Here is a 13,316-nt window from a genome sequence, read left to right as displayed (position 1 = left end):
TAAAGAACAAGTCAATCACGCCAACAGAAAAACAATGCCTGGGCTCCTTCCGTGTGCAGAGCTGAAAAGCCCGAAGTTGCACTGTTTTAAAACGTGTGAAGATATTCAGCACAAAAGGCCGGGTTTTGAACACGGATAAAAGAAATTCAGGAAGAACTACCGTGGCTGACAAAGAAACAAAGCCTTCATCGCTAAGGAAAGGGATTGTGTCCTGTGAAACCCAGTACTCCAAGATGACAAGGTCTGGCTTTACAGCTGGGCAGAGAATCAGGAAATTGACATGGAAGTGTTATGCAAACTGACCTAACACACGTCCCATCAAATATGTTAAGTGCATGAGACGAGGAATAGGAGATACTGAAAATGCAAGACCACAGCTCCACAAAGACGGCTCTTCTCATATAATCTGCCTTCCACCCCACGCCTCACATCAAGATACGCTATTTTTTCCTGTGGGTTTACTTAGAACGAGACTCCAAATCAGCAGTCAGCAAACAGTTTCTGTAAAGAGCCGGACGGTAAACATTTTAGGCTTTGTGGGCCATTTGGTCTCCGTCGCGGCTATTCAACTCCACTGCTGTCACGGGAGAACGGCCGTAGACAATTCGTAAACAAAGGGGTGTGGCTGTGTTCCAATAAAACTTTATGGACAATGAAATTCGGATTTTATGTCATCTTCATGTATCATAACATCTTTTGATTTTTTTTTTTCCCAACCATTTAAAAATGTAGACACCATTCTTAGTTGCCAGGCCGTATAAAATGAGGCAGTGGGCCGCAGTTGGCTCACTTTGTAACCCACAAACCTGGTACGGTTCTCAGTGACTACTTCCAAACACGTGTTCCAGAAGAACGGATGTCTACAGGGACATAGAAACTGAAGCAGCGACCACATGAAACCATAACAACAGAGAAAAAATATGAACAAACCGCAAAGAGAAAAGAGAGCTATAAAATGCAGTGAAACTTACATGAGTAAGTTCCAGATCCGATGAAGCGGGGTGGGGAGGGGAGGGTTGAACAGAATGGCTGTTTTGATTCCAATACGTGCATTTGACTGAAGGTAGGGTTTGAGGAAAGCCCCAAGTGACAAAGTGTGGTCCTGCTTTTGTGAACGGAAGATGGGAAAAGGAAGGCGAAAAGGAGGTCATGAAAGTAACAAAGACACTGAAGGCGACTGCTATGGAGCCTTTGTATGAGACAGAAACTATTCTACATTCCAGGTACACATGGCTTCAACACCATAACAGCCCTATCAGGCATTGTTATTGGCCCATTTTACAGATGGGAAAACTGAAACCCTGAGATGATGAATAACATGCCCAAGGGAGGGCAGATGACCGATGACAGATATGATTGACAGATGATAGATAAGATACAGATGATAAACATAGACAGAGATTAGACAGATAAAGGTAGACAGATGGCTAGACAGATAGAAGGCAGATAGCTGGATAGATGGTGGGTACACAGGCAGCTTTCCACCTCTAACAATAGAGCCCTCAACCCCACATTCTGCTGCCTCCGCCTGGGGAAGGGCGAAGTTACTAACAGGCTGCTGGAATCTAAAACACGAGCTGAAGCCAGAGGAGGCAGAAGAGCCTCTTTTCTACAAGCAGCCGAGCACTGATACCCTCTCTTCTTCCAAGGGGTTAGTCTGAACGCAGGTTTCCTGAAGGAGGCGAGTTTGAAGTCATTTTGAAATGACTGAAGGAACTAAATATTGAATCACGCATGCGACCGCAGGAAGCACGTTCGTGGAGCACCTGGAACCGGGGAAAAACAAAGATTCAGAGGGGATTTGCAAGTGCGAAGATGATTTGAAGAGTGAGACGTTTTTTTCCTCTCAGATCTAACGTGGGGACAGATTTTCAAAAACACAGGTTCTACAAACTGCCTCTCTTTGATATCCAGGAGGAGCTCGTCGGGAATGCAAAGCAGTTTGTGCAAGGAGCATCTTCCTTCCTCCGTGGGTGGCGAGGCCGGCCTCACACAGCCGTTAGGGAGCCGATTTTAAACAGAAAGAGGAGCATGCCCAGTTATTCAGGCAGTGGCAGGAATGATGGTAATTCACGCCAGCTCATGTAAGAAGGAAACATTATCCATTATCCTCTGTTGATAGACAAAAAGGGGAAAAAAGTAGCTTTAGCAAACTAGATAACTAGCCCTAAATCAGTCCTGAGTCAGCAGAACTGTTCACTCTCTTCTGATGATGGGCCACTCTCTCAGGATGTCCCCAGCTGGCTCCTGCAACCATCTGTGTCGTCACAGACCCAAACCTTCCAGCCACTGTCCTTTCTCTCTCCAAACAGTGTCCTTCCCCACTCCAGGAAGAGATGTCTACTTCAGATCTATGCGATGATTGTGGAAAAGATACAGAAACTCTTTACTCTGAAAGCACGTTGACACTGTTCTGCCCCCGGTGGTGGTGACAGTTACACAGCTGTATATGTCTGTCGACATTCACAGATCTATATACCAAAACGTGAATTTGACAATATGCAAATTATAGCTCAATTTAAATAGGAAATAAAGGTGGCGGGGGCGGGGGGCGGGGGGAGGAAATATTGACACTTCTGCCTGGACATGATAGGCTTAAAAAAAACAAAAACGGAAGAGTCTATCTTTTGGAGGGAAAACATGAATGAGCCGATTAAATATCTCATTTCCGGGTGGCTGACGAGTCATATTTGAGTTACGAAACTAGTTACGGTTTGGGGACTGGTGAGTTCCACGGTATCAAGCTGTGACTCTGTTTAACCCAAGTGTTCCCTCGAGGCCCTCCTTGGCTGTCTCTCTTCTCCAAGCTGCAATTGAGAGGCTTTGCGAGTGGCCCTATAAACACGCTAATGAATGAATGGACAACTAATTACCTTGTAAATATGCATGAATAAGCACAGGCCTCAGATTCCTCAGCAGTAAACCAAATGTCTGGGCGCCCTCTTGCTACTTACTTGTGCATGAGAAAACGCATGACAGTTGTACAGGGGAAGCTCGGACTTCTCATTTCCAAAGGCAAATCTTTCAGTTCGGGGGCGGGGTGGGGGGATACTCTTGTCCCGGTGCAGGACATTTTATAAAACACATTTTTAATAAAAAGACAAATTCAGCCACAAAGCGTAAGCCATCACAAGTTTCTGCACTCCAACAAACAGTAAAGCTGACCTCTTGATTGAAATTTCCCAGTCAGGTGCCTTTTTAATTTTAAAAATGATTTTAAATAGTTTCTCTTCCCCTACCCTTTGTCGATCCATCACAGGGTACAGTCATCTCTTTGGTTTTCAAAGATTTTAAGACTTTAAAAGTCCTTAAGCGCCAGGTGCCGTGGCTCACACCTGTAATCCCAGCACTTTGGGAGGCCGAGGCGGGAGGATTGCTTGAGGCCAGGAATTCAAGACCAGCTTGGGCAACATACTGAGATCTTGTCTCTACAAAACATTTTAGAAGTTAGCCAGGCATAGTGGCACAGGACTGTAGTCCCAGCTACTCGTGAGGCTAAAGAAGGAAGATCCCCTGAGCCCAGGCATCGGAGCCTGCAATGAGCTATGATGACGTCACCACACTCTAGCCCGGACAACAGAGCAAGACGCTGTCTCAAAAAAAAGTCCTTAAGGAAGACACTGCTTCTGGTCCTAGGAATGTTAGCATCACACTACAAAAGCCCTGTCAAAGGGGGATTTGGTTCATCCAAATCAGCTGCCAAGTTGAGTGTGTTCAGAGTGTGATTAGAATCACTAATCTACAGTGAAATCCTGCAGCCTCCCTTCAGTAAGAGAGAGAACTTCGGCAAGTCATTTAGCCTCCTGAGTCCTCTGTTTACTCATCTGTCTTATGGAACTAACAAAAGCCACCTTGCAGGGTTTTGAGGAAGATTAAAATTAGATAATATGTATGAAGTACATAGTTCAGTATCTGACATACAGTTAGTATTTGATAAATAATATCTGACATATAGTTAGTATTTGATAAATAATATGTCATTATTAGTAGTATTAGTAAGACCCAGAAAAAGAGTAAACTAATTTTCTATAGACTTTACACTCAATGTAGTCTAGACATGGGATTATTTCAAAGCGGACAGCGTGCCCTGAAATATCAGGTAGAGCAGGTCTTGATCTCAGAACTGGGACAACACAGACAGGACCGTGTTTAGCCCGGGCCTGGCAGAAGCAGGACTCCATTCGAGGCACTCAGGAACCGCATATTTCCAGGCTTATTTTATGGTCTATGCACAAGTTGGAACCCAAGCAAAAAGCTATGATGAAACTAGGGCAATGTGACTCCATCTGTAATGGATAAAAACAAGAACTTTGGAATAGTGCTTCTCATAGTATGTCCCACAGAACAGCAAACACGCAAGGTACTTCTCAAACACATTAGTCCAAGGTCAAAAAAGTTTAAGAAACACTCAGTTCCAGAGTCCAGTGGATTTCTTTACCGCAGAATATCTGAGCGCTAGGATTCACTGTGACATTCATGTTAATGGAACGCTCACAAACATCACATACATTAAGAATGTTTTAAAAATCAGAGGTTTGTGGATATAAGCATCTTGGATACCATCGAATCAAATTACCTCCTCAATGCAGTAATTCTTTGATAAAATCCTGATAAGCTGTTACCAATTTCCTGGTGGTAACCGAGAAGCCAGTATCCCATCAGACAGTATACGCAGTGTTTAATGGCACTAAAATTATATGCAAGTTCTTCCTTATGTTGAAACAGCTTCTGTCTCTTCTTAAGCTCTTGCCTATATGCTCTTTTTGCCCTTTTGGAGCAACCCAGCATGCAACTCCAAGTCACGTTCCTTCCAGTTTTTTCTTTTGAGGCCAAACGACACTCTCTTCAACTAGTTAATTGTTATTTTTCATTTCCAGATATATCATTTTTCTTGTCCACAACTACTGGATATACTCTAGTTTTATCAATGTTCTTTCAAAAATTCCTAGGCGTGACCTGAACTCATCAGTGCACAGTACAGACAGACAATCACCTCCCTCGCTTTGGACCCTATACATCTGTTAACATGGTCGAAGGTTACAATTGCTCTTTTGGCAGCCACAGAGTGTGTGACATGCATTCAAATTCTGACATGGTGCTTATGTGAACTGCAGCTATTAAGCCACATCTCCCACAACCTGTACTCAGGCTGTCAAACTTTGAACCTACATGCTAGGATTTGCATTACCCCACTGCATCTATCTCCATTTGAACTTAGCCTTCTGGCCTGTGGCTATTTTTCTTTAGAACGTTGGCTCTGACAGCCAATGTATTCGTTCTCTCCCAATTTGCATGCTGGAAAAGTATGATTTCTGTGTTTTCATCTAAATTACCAATTTAAATTTTTTAAAAAGATAGCAGGACCCCCAGGTTGGAGTGATTATAAAATAAGAGCAATTCTCCCACGTTGGTAAGACTTGCTGAGAGCGGGTATTCGATGAACTATATTCTACGAGTCAGTCCACATTTTTCCATTTTGCCTTCAAAGATACGTAAGTGGCTTTGTCAACATCTTGGATGTAGTGAAATCCAAGATGTCCCCTTAAATCCACCAACGTGGCACTCTTTTTTAAAAAAAAGTATATGATTAATTTGGCAAGAAGTATTTTTAGTCAACCATTCTGGCTCTTGGAAACCATGGCTTCCTTTGCTGAGGACGTGCCATCTTGGTGATTAGTAACCAGAGAGGCAGAACAATGTGGTTCAAACCATCCCATCTCCATCAATGACTCACCTGCAGCCCGCTGGGCAAGTTGGCTAACATTTTTAAGTTTTAGTTTCCCTCAGCTATGAAAGATATTCAGAGTAAATGAGGTAGGATATATAAAGTGAGATGGAGAAATTGTTCACTAAAATGGTCAACATTTTTAAAATCAGAGCCAGACATGGTGGCTCACACCTGCAATCCCAGCACTTAGGGAGGCCGAGGAGGGAGGATCCCTTGAGGCTAGAAGTTCAAGACTAGCCTGGGCAACACAGCGAGACCCCTTCTCTACCAAAAAAATAGAAAAATCAGCTGGGCATGGTGGTGCATGCCTGTAGTCCTAGATACTCAGGAGGCTGAGGCGGCAGGATCACATGAGCCCAGGAGTTCAAGGCTACAGTGAGCTATTAATATGATCCAACCCCTGCACTCCAGCCTAGGTGACAGAATAAGACTCTGTCTCTAGAAAATGAAAATGAAAATTAAAAAATCAGGCTTGCTGGATTTTGGTGGGCAATTAAGATGATTTCCTTCTGAAAACTGGGTCTGTCTCACGTCTAGTTTTACAGAAAAAGTCTTGGAATAGGGATTCTTGTGCATGTGAGTTGTTGAACAAGAACTGTGAGGAGAAGGGGGTAGGGACTAGCAGGACGCAGCAGAGAAGGGAGCAAGCAAGAACATGGTTTCTGGTAAAGCTGACTTTCGTTCTCATCTTATAGGCAGTTCTGGGACATAAATTGCCTGAGGGCGTCTGTCCCACCCTGAGGAAAGGGAACAAGGCTTCTGTGAAGTCCCCCTCATCACACCCAAGTCAGCTGTGACTACCAGACACCCAAAGCTGAGAGATGTAACTCCCAGCACTTCCTGGCAAAGCAGCTCTAGTCACCCAAGGTCAACCTTCTTGGGAAGACTACAGAAATGAACCCCAGCTGGGGGAGGGGCACCTAACCCTTCAAAGGGACCCCAGGGGATCTGAGTGGCACCTCATCACCAGCGTCCGCCATGGAGACCTGCCAATCACTCCATCCAAACTTGGGACCCACCCACAGGGGCAACCTCTGGACGAAACACACAAAGCTCTATGCCACCCCGTTTATCTCATCCTTTTCTTCTTTTCTTTTCCCTCCTTCAAAACTTTCCTTTTATTGAAATACATCGTGATTAAGCACAATTACAACAGACCACAATATCTCCACTTCCGAGTTACAGTCTGTCTTACTGCTGTCAAAACATGGTTACAAACTATTTTTTTCCCCCTACAAAGAGCTCAAACATAGATGAAAATATAGAACTCAATACAGAGGGGAAAATTAACCACTAGAACGTGGCGTATAATAAAACCTTCCACAGGGCCCAGCACGTAAGACAATCAACAGCCCGAACGTTCCACCAAACGTGGGACCACGTTTTAGACACTCCTAAAGCACATTTTAGGATGATTCTGCCATCAAATTATGGAAGGGGAAGAACCCAACAACTATACCCTCCTGAGGTCATCTTGGTTGAGGTGACCGTCACATGACTTCCTTGGAAGGCAGACAGACCTGAGGTTGGATCTTACTCTGAAATTCAGCAGTTGGGGAACTTCTGTCAAGTTCTAACCCCTTTAACTTCTTTAAGTCTCTGTTGCCTCATTTGCTAAATAGATAATATAACATCTTCGAAAGTTCCAGGTGGGGTGTTAAATAAAAGGATGTATAAAAACTGCTTGACACTGTGTTTGGTACATGTTAATCTTTCGAAGCATAGCACAAATATTTTAAATCCCTTCAAAAAGTTACTGCAGAGGGGACTAAGAAGCTGAAAGTTGAAGAACTACTGAGATCTTGTGAGGCCGGACCTTTACTGCTGTATTGAAATGTATCTCCATGTACACTCAACTGACAAAGCTTGTGCTGGAATTTGGTATCACAAATTTTTGATATGGCTAATGCCTTCATATTTTTTAATATGAAGGCATTAGCACCTACAGATTTGTCTCTCGGGTCCCTCGTCACAGCACCATTTTCCATCATGGTTCCACCATTTGGAATTCAAGGGGCAGTCTTGACTGTCACAATGGCAGGGGAGGTGGAGCCCTAATGACACTTAGTCCAGAGATGCTAAACATCCAGCCTTATCCAAAACTACCACTTACAGTGCGGAGTGGTCCCACCTACCTCCAACACGACTTCCCAACATTCCACTGGACATTCACAAAGGTAAAAATGTGCTAATAATTATCCCAGCTTAGAACCTGAATACTTCTACTTGTAAATAAACTAATGCTCAGTGTGACTACAAATGGGTATTCTAGGAATGTGATTATCAGGTAAATCAACTCTCCTCTCACCCCAAAACCGTAGGTTGGTTTGTTCTAGACTCTACCAAGAGTTGTTCGCCATGTCACGAGGAAACCGTGACAAAGCCGGTTACAGAAACCCAGTCACCAACACCACACATGTCCACTGGGTTGGCGTTTGCAGCTGACCCATTCGTCATGAGGCTACACACAAGTGCAGGCATCTGACTTCTTCATGAGGTTTTCCAAAGTGGTTGTGCTGAGCATTTTTATATAGAAATTCATGTATTAGCATAAACTATTTTCCTTTTGTTTTTGTTTTCTATTACTATTGGTATTACATTGAATTTTTTTCAATTATGTGAATGGGTAGATTATATTGTGTATTTCTTTTTGGGCTAGTAAAAAGGATGTTAACAAAATGTGTGTTATTAAAAGGAGGGCAAGGTGTGTAATAGGTTTGTGAACTGATGTTATACCCTCTCTGCCAGAGATGATGAAATCGGTCAACATCACTTTTACGACACAATCTCAGGTTTTCCAGCCCTGACTCCTTTTCTCAGACTTTTCTCCTAGGACGACAGGACCTTCTCACCCAGGCATGAAAGCTTGGCAGGAAGCGCAAGAGTCAAGGTCAGGGGTTCATCCCACGTGATCGTGTTGGCGAGGATTAGGTTCTTGCACATTATAAAATTTGCTGGGAAAAACTGGAAAAGTTTCACAGAGTCTCTCAGGATCTCCTAGAGTCACAAGTGATCCTGTTGTTTTAAGTGCCAATGGGGTCTCCTGTTGTCACTGGTCACTTTCGTCCGGACCATGAGAAAAAGAGTCTCTGTCTTGGATACTGAAGCTCACACTCTGCAGGGCCTTTCAGCAGAGCACAAACACAGCATATACAAACACATGCATGTGACACGATTTATTTTCTTATGTGTGTGTTTTTGAGTAAAGTCAAAATAGGTATTCGAGTAAATAAAGTACGTATTTTCCTTTTTCCTCATTGACAAACCACAAACACAGGTACCGTCAGGGCAAACCTATTTATAAACTTGCTAGAATTTTTAGTGTCTCAGATTCTTTCTGATACAAAAAGTTAAAGAGCATTACAAAAAACACAAATTTCTTATTTTAGATGGACAATAGTATGGCCACAGAATGAATATATAGAATGAGGCTAAGACTTAAGTTTTGTTTCTGCAAAGTTGGGTATCTTCTCTGATCTAATTAGAAAGGAAATGGCAAAATACTAAATTTGCTGGAGATTATGAGATAAAGAAATTTATACCAGCCCTTCCAAAAAAAGAAAAAAAGATGAACAAATTCTTATATTTCTAGAAGGCAACCTAAGACCTTTGGTTGTTTCTCTAGGACATAAAATAACTACCATGCTTTAGCTGTATCTGGGTTTTTCAACTAGACTTTTTCCAGAACGCTGACCATAGAGAAGGAACCACAAGGATGTTATTAAAAGAGGTAGCCCCTGATGCAGAATGAAGAGGACGGGTATGTTGTTTTACATAAATCAGAATACATGGGCCCTTGGGGATAAATAAGGACCCCAAATCTCCTAGTTTCTACAATTCTCCAAAAACTGGTATTTTTCCAGAAGAAGAATTGACGTTTCCAATCCAGTGTAGAGCAAAATGAAAAACAAAAAGTATCTTAAATTTTTCTGAGAAATTAACACCAGCAGAAGCAAAAACAGCAGTTGTCTCCAGTGAAATAACAACCACTCCTCGCCTGCAGCCATTTGAATCAGAGATTGTTTGCATTAATAAGGCGTTAGCTTTTTTTTTTTTTTATCATTATTATTATTGTCAAATGCCAGTTGTTCAATGTCCCACATTTGCCCGTGAAATTCAGGGCAATGAAGCTGACAAAATGTAATTTACTTGCATTGAAATAGGCCAGAGCCACGATTTACTTTCCCAGCCTTTCAGGATGGATTTCACATCCAGTGGCCTTTCTGAACCATGGGAGAGGAAGCCAACTTCCCTAAGCCATGAATGACAAAGGGCGTGGCAGGTGGGTGGCCCCAGGAGCAGCTGGAGAGGACACCAGTAACACAAGGGTTTATCCAGAGGAGAAGGAGGAATGTCCCTATAAACTTCAAACAAGTGCAAAAGCTCTCCCGGAGTTGAGGATTAGTTCTCCTTTGCCCTATATACCTTAAAATTAATGCAGGCCGGGCGTGGTGGCTCACGCCTGTAATCCTAGCACTCTGGGAGGCCGAGGTGGGCGGATCGTTTGAGCTCAGGAGTTCGAGACCAGCCTGAGCAAGAGCGAGACCCCACCTCTACTAAAAATAGAAAGAAATTATATGGACAGCTAAAAATATATATAGAAAAAATTAGCCGGGCATGGTGGCGCATGCCTGTAGTCTCAGCTACTCGGGAGGCTGAGACAGGAGGATCGCTTGAGCTCAGGAGTTTGAGGTTGCTGTGAGCTAGGCTGACGCCACGGCACTCACTCTAGCCTGGGCAACAGAGTGAGACTCTGTCTCAAAAAAAAAAAAAAAAAAAAAAAAAAAAAATTAATGCAAATTTATAGATGAGAATAAAACGCACAGATCTAGTCACCTCTGGAAAATATCACAAGCTCAGAGAGTATTTACTAGAACATAGAACTTAAAGAACTCAAGGAAACTTCACAAATAACCTAAATGCATACATTTCATCATCATAATGGAGAATTTCTGAAATGGAAAACGGAGGAAAACTAAGTCAGAAAACACACAGCAGAAGCATCACAAAGTGTGGGTGTTCAGGGCAAGATTTTCCATATCTATAAAACAGTATTATGTTAAAAACTGCTTTAAGGGATCTACGTTCAAGGTCATCTATCATGGCATTATTTATAATACCAAGAAATTTGGGAGAAAATAAACGCCCAATAAATAGGGAATCGGTTAAATAAATTACAGTGCATCCATACTATGGCGCTACTAAAAAATCATGTTGTGAAAGTATATTTAATAACATGGAGAAATGTTTCCAATACAACCTTAAATTTAAAAAAACAGTTTACAAAGAGGTATGTACATTTTGATTCTAATTTTATGAACTGTACAAAAGCATATATATATATATATATACACACACACACACACACACACACACATAGGAGGAAAAAGGGAAGGATATATAACCTTTAATGTTGGCAGGGACTATGTGTAGGTGGTGGGGTTACACTTTATTTTTATTTTGTGTGCTATTCCATAGTTCTAAAAGAATGTTCTACATTAAACATGTCTTACCTTGATAATAAAAAAAAGGAAATAATAAAAACCTTAAATTACCTTATTTCTGAAAAACAAAGTTAGATGCAGTAACAGCTCTACAGTATTCAAATTTAATTCCTTTAAATGACATCTACCCTCTCCAGTTGTCAAGAAAAAAAAAAAAATGTCCTTTCTTTGATTTGGATCAAGGATGAGATTAGTGGGTATCCTCCACTCTAAAAGGAAAATATTTGTTTGTCTGAGTTTTAAATTCACATTTAAAACACATTTTTTTTTTACACCAAAATAAGCCAGCATCTGATTTTTAATGGATTTGGAGAAATCCATCTCCAAATGCCTGTAGCATCTGTGAATACTTCATTTTACAATTAGTAGGATTTTCATTTTCAGAAGGTATTAGAAATGATTTGCAGTGTTATACCATAATCAGGAATTTTCCCAGCCATTAGAAAGCTCTTGGTCTTTCTTACCTTGACCACCCTGCCCTCTGCCCCCACCGAATGAAAACAATAATGTCCACAACAAAGACTACATTGAAAGTCCTCAAAGAAAACTAAAATAAACCCAGAAACTCTATAAGGCATACAGGAAAAAAAAGTTTCCATGCCCCGTTGTTCGACCAGAGCAGAATATAGCTATAGTCAACCGACCAAGAACAAATGTCCAAATTAAAGTGAACTCCAGCCCCAGGCACTTCTGTTGAGACCGGTCAGAGAGCGGCACAGGCAACCCACGTGTGGAGGTAATTCCTTCAGCAGAAGATAGAAAACTCAGCAAGAGCCTTCCCTACCAATTAAAGGTAGTCAATATTGATTATCTGAGGGATTTCCATGCTCAGGAAGCAAATGAGAAACTCAATACCTGAACTATTCCTAAATGCAGTTATCAACTTCAGAGTTTTATCTCATAAAACCAATTCAGCTTAGAGTTTAATTCTATTAAATTAGGGCTTAGAAATAAGATTTGCTCTAGAATGAATGCATCATTAGTTTTAAAATGCAATATACTGAAACCCAAAATGTGCTGTATTACAGTTTGAAGAATAAATGAGCAAAGATGGCATCTAAATGCACTTCTCCCTAAATATATTTACCAGTCGAAGAAGTGATTGTTTGTAAAGACGCCGAGTCCTTTGGTAGAAGAGACGTGTCCCCTCTCTTTAGTATAAAATAATTCCACTTGTTTTTCGGTCCTTTGCTTTCTGTGTCTCCTTTGTTTTTAGACCTCCTTATTCCAACCACTTATAAATAAAAGAGGACAGGGGAAAGAACAGTTGTATCTTCCTTGCTATGTTCTGAAGCCCCCTGAAACTTGGGCTACATGTTTCAAAGTAAAAGATGCTGATACAGAAACCCTAAAAGGAACTGCCTGGTACCATGTAAGTTATAATATGCTACACTAGGGTTGCTGTTCTGCACCTTTTTAAGAAGACAGAGTCCATGAAGTTTCTCCTTCTATGTGTTGGCAAGAATGGGGTCCTCTGGCCCCGTCGTAGAAGAGATGCTTCCTTCTGTCATTGTGCAGAAATCAAAAATACGTCCCTCATTAAACCCAGCAAAGGGGCTCGTCCTTCAATTCCTACCTCCTTCACGCACATGAGGGTTTGGGCGTCCTATACAAGAAAAGCTCAGTAGGTACAAGTCTAGTAAACAGTATATTACAAGACTGAGAATCATAAATAAAATAGAAAGAAGCTCAGACCATGTCAAAGAACCCCTGGGAAGACCTGAATATTGAAAGATGCACCATTCTGGGGAGAACGGCTGCTGATCTCAACACCGTCTTAGATGCTCTGATGACAATAGGCGATTTCCATCTGTAACAATGGCCCGAGTCGGGTTCTTTTAGCACGGAAACTACATTTGGCATTTTGAAAGGAAATGATTATGTTTTCATGAATTGCACCGTATCACACGATATTTTAGGACCTTGCATAACATTATTATGCCCTCATGAAATACTGCCACACATTGTCTCATCCACTGTAAAAGAAAGCCAGTATCACAGTGTCTTGTAAACAGATGACATATGAGTTAATCTAGCATTTGCATTCTGGAGGAATAATTCAATATTCAACTCTCCCACATACA

The sequence above is a fragment of the Eulemur rufifrons genome, chromosome 23 (assembly GCF_041146395.1).
Source record: "Eulemur rufifrons isolate Redbay chromosome 23, OSU_ERuf_1, whole genome shotgun sequence".
Taxonomy (NCBI): Eukaryota; Metazoa; Chordata; class Mammalia; order Primates; family Lemuridae; genus Eulemur; species Eulemur rufifrons.
The sequence above is the reverse complement of the archived record's forward strand: the minus strand, read 5'-3'. Positions refer to the sequence as shown.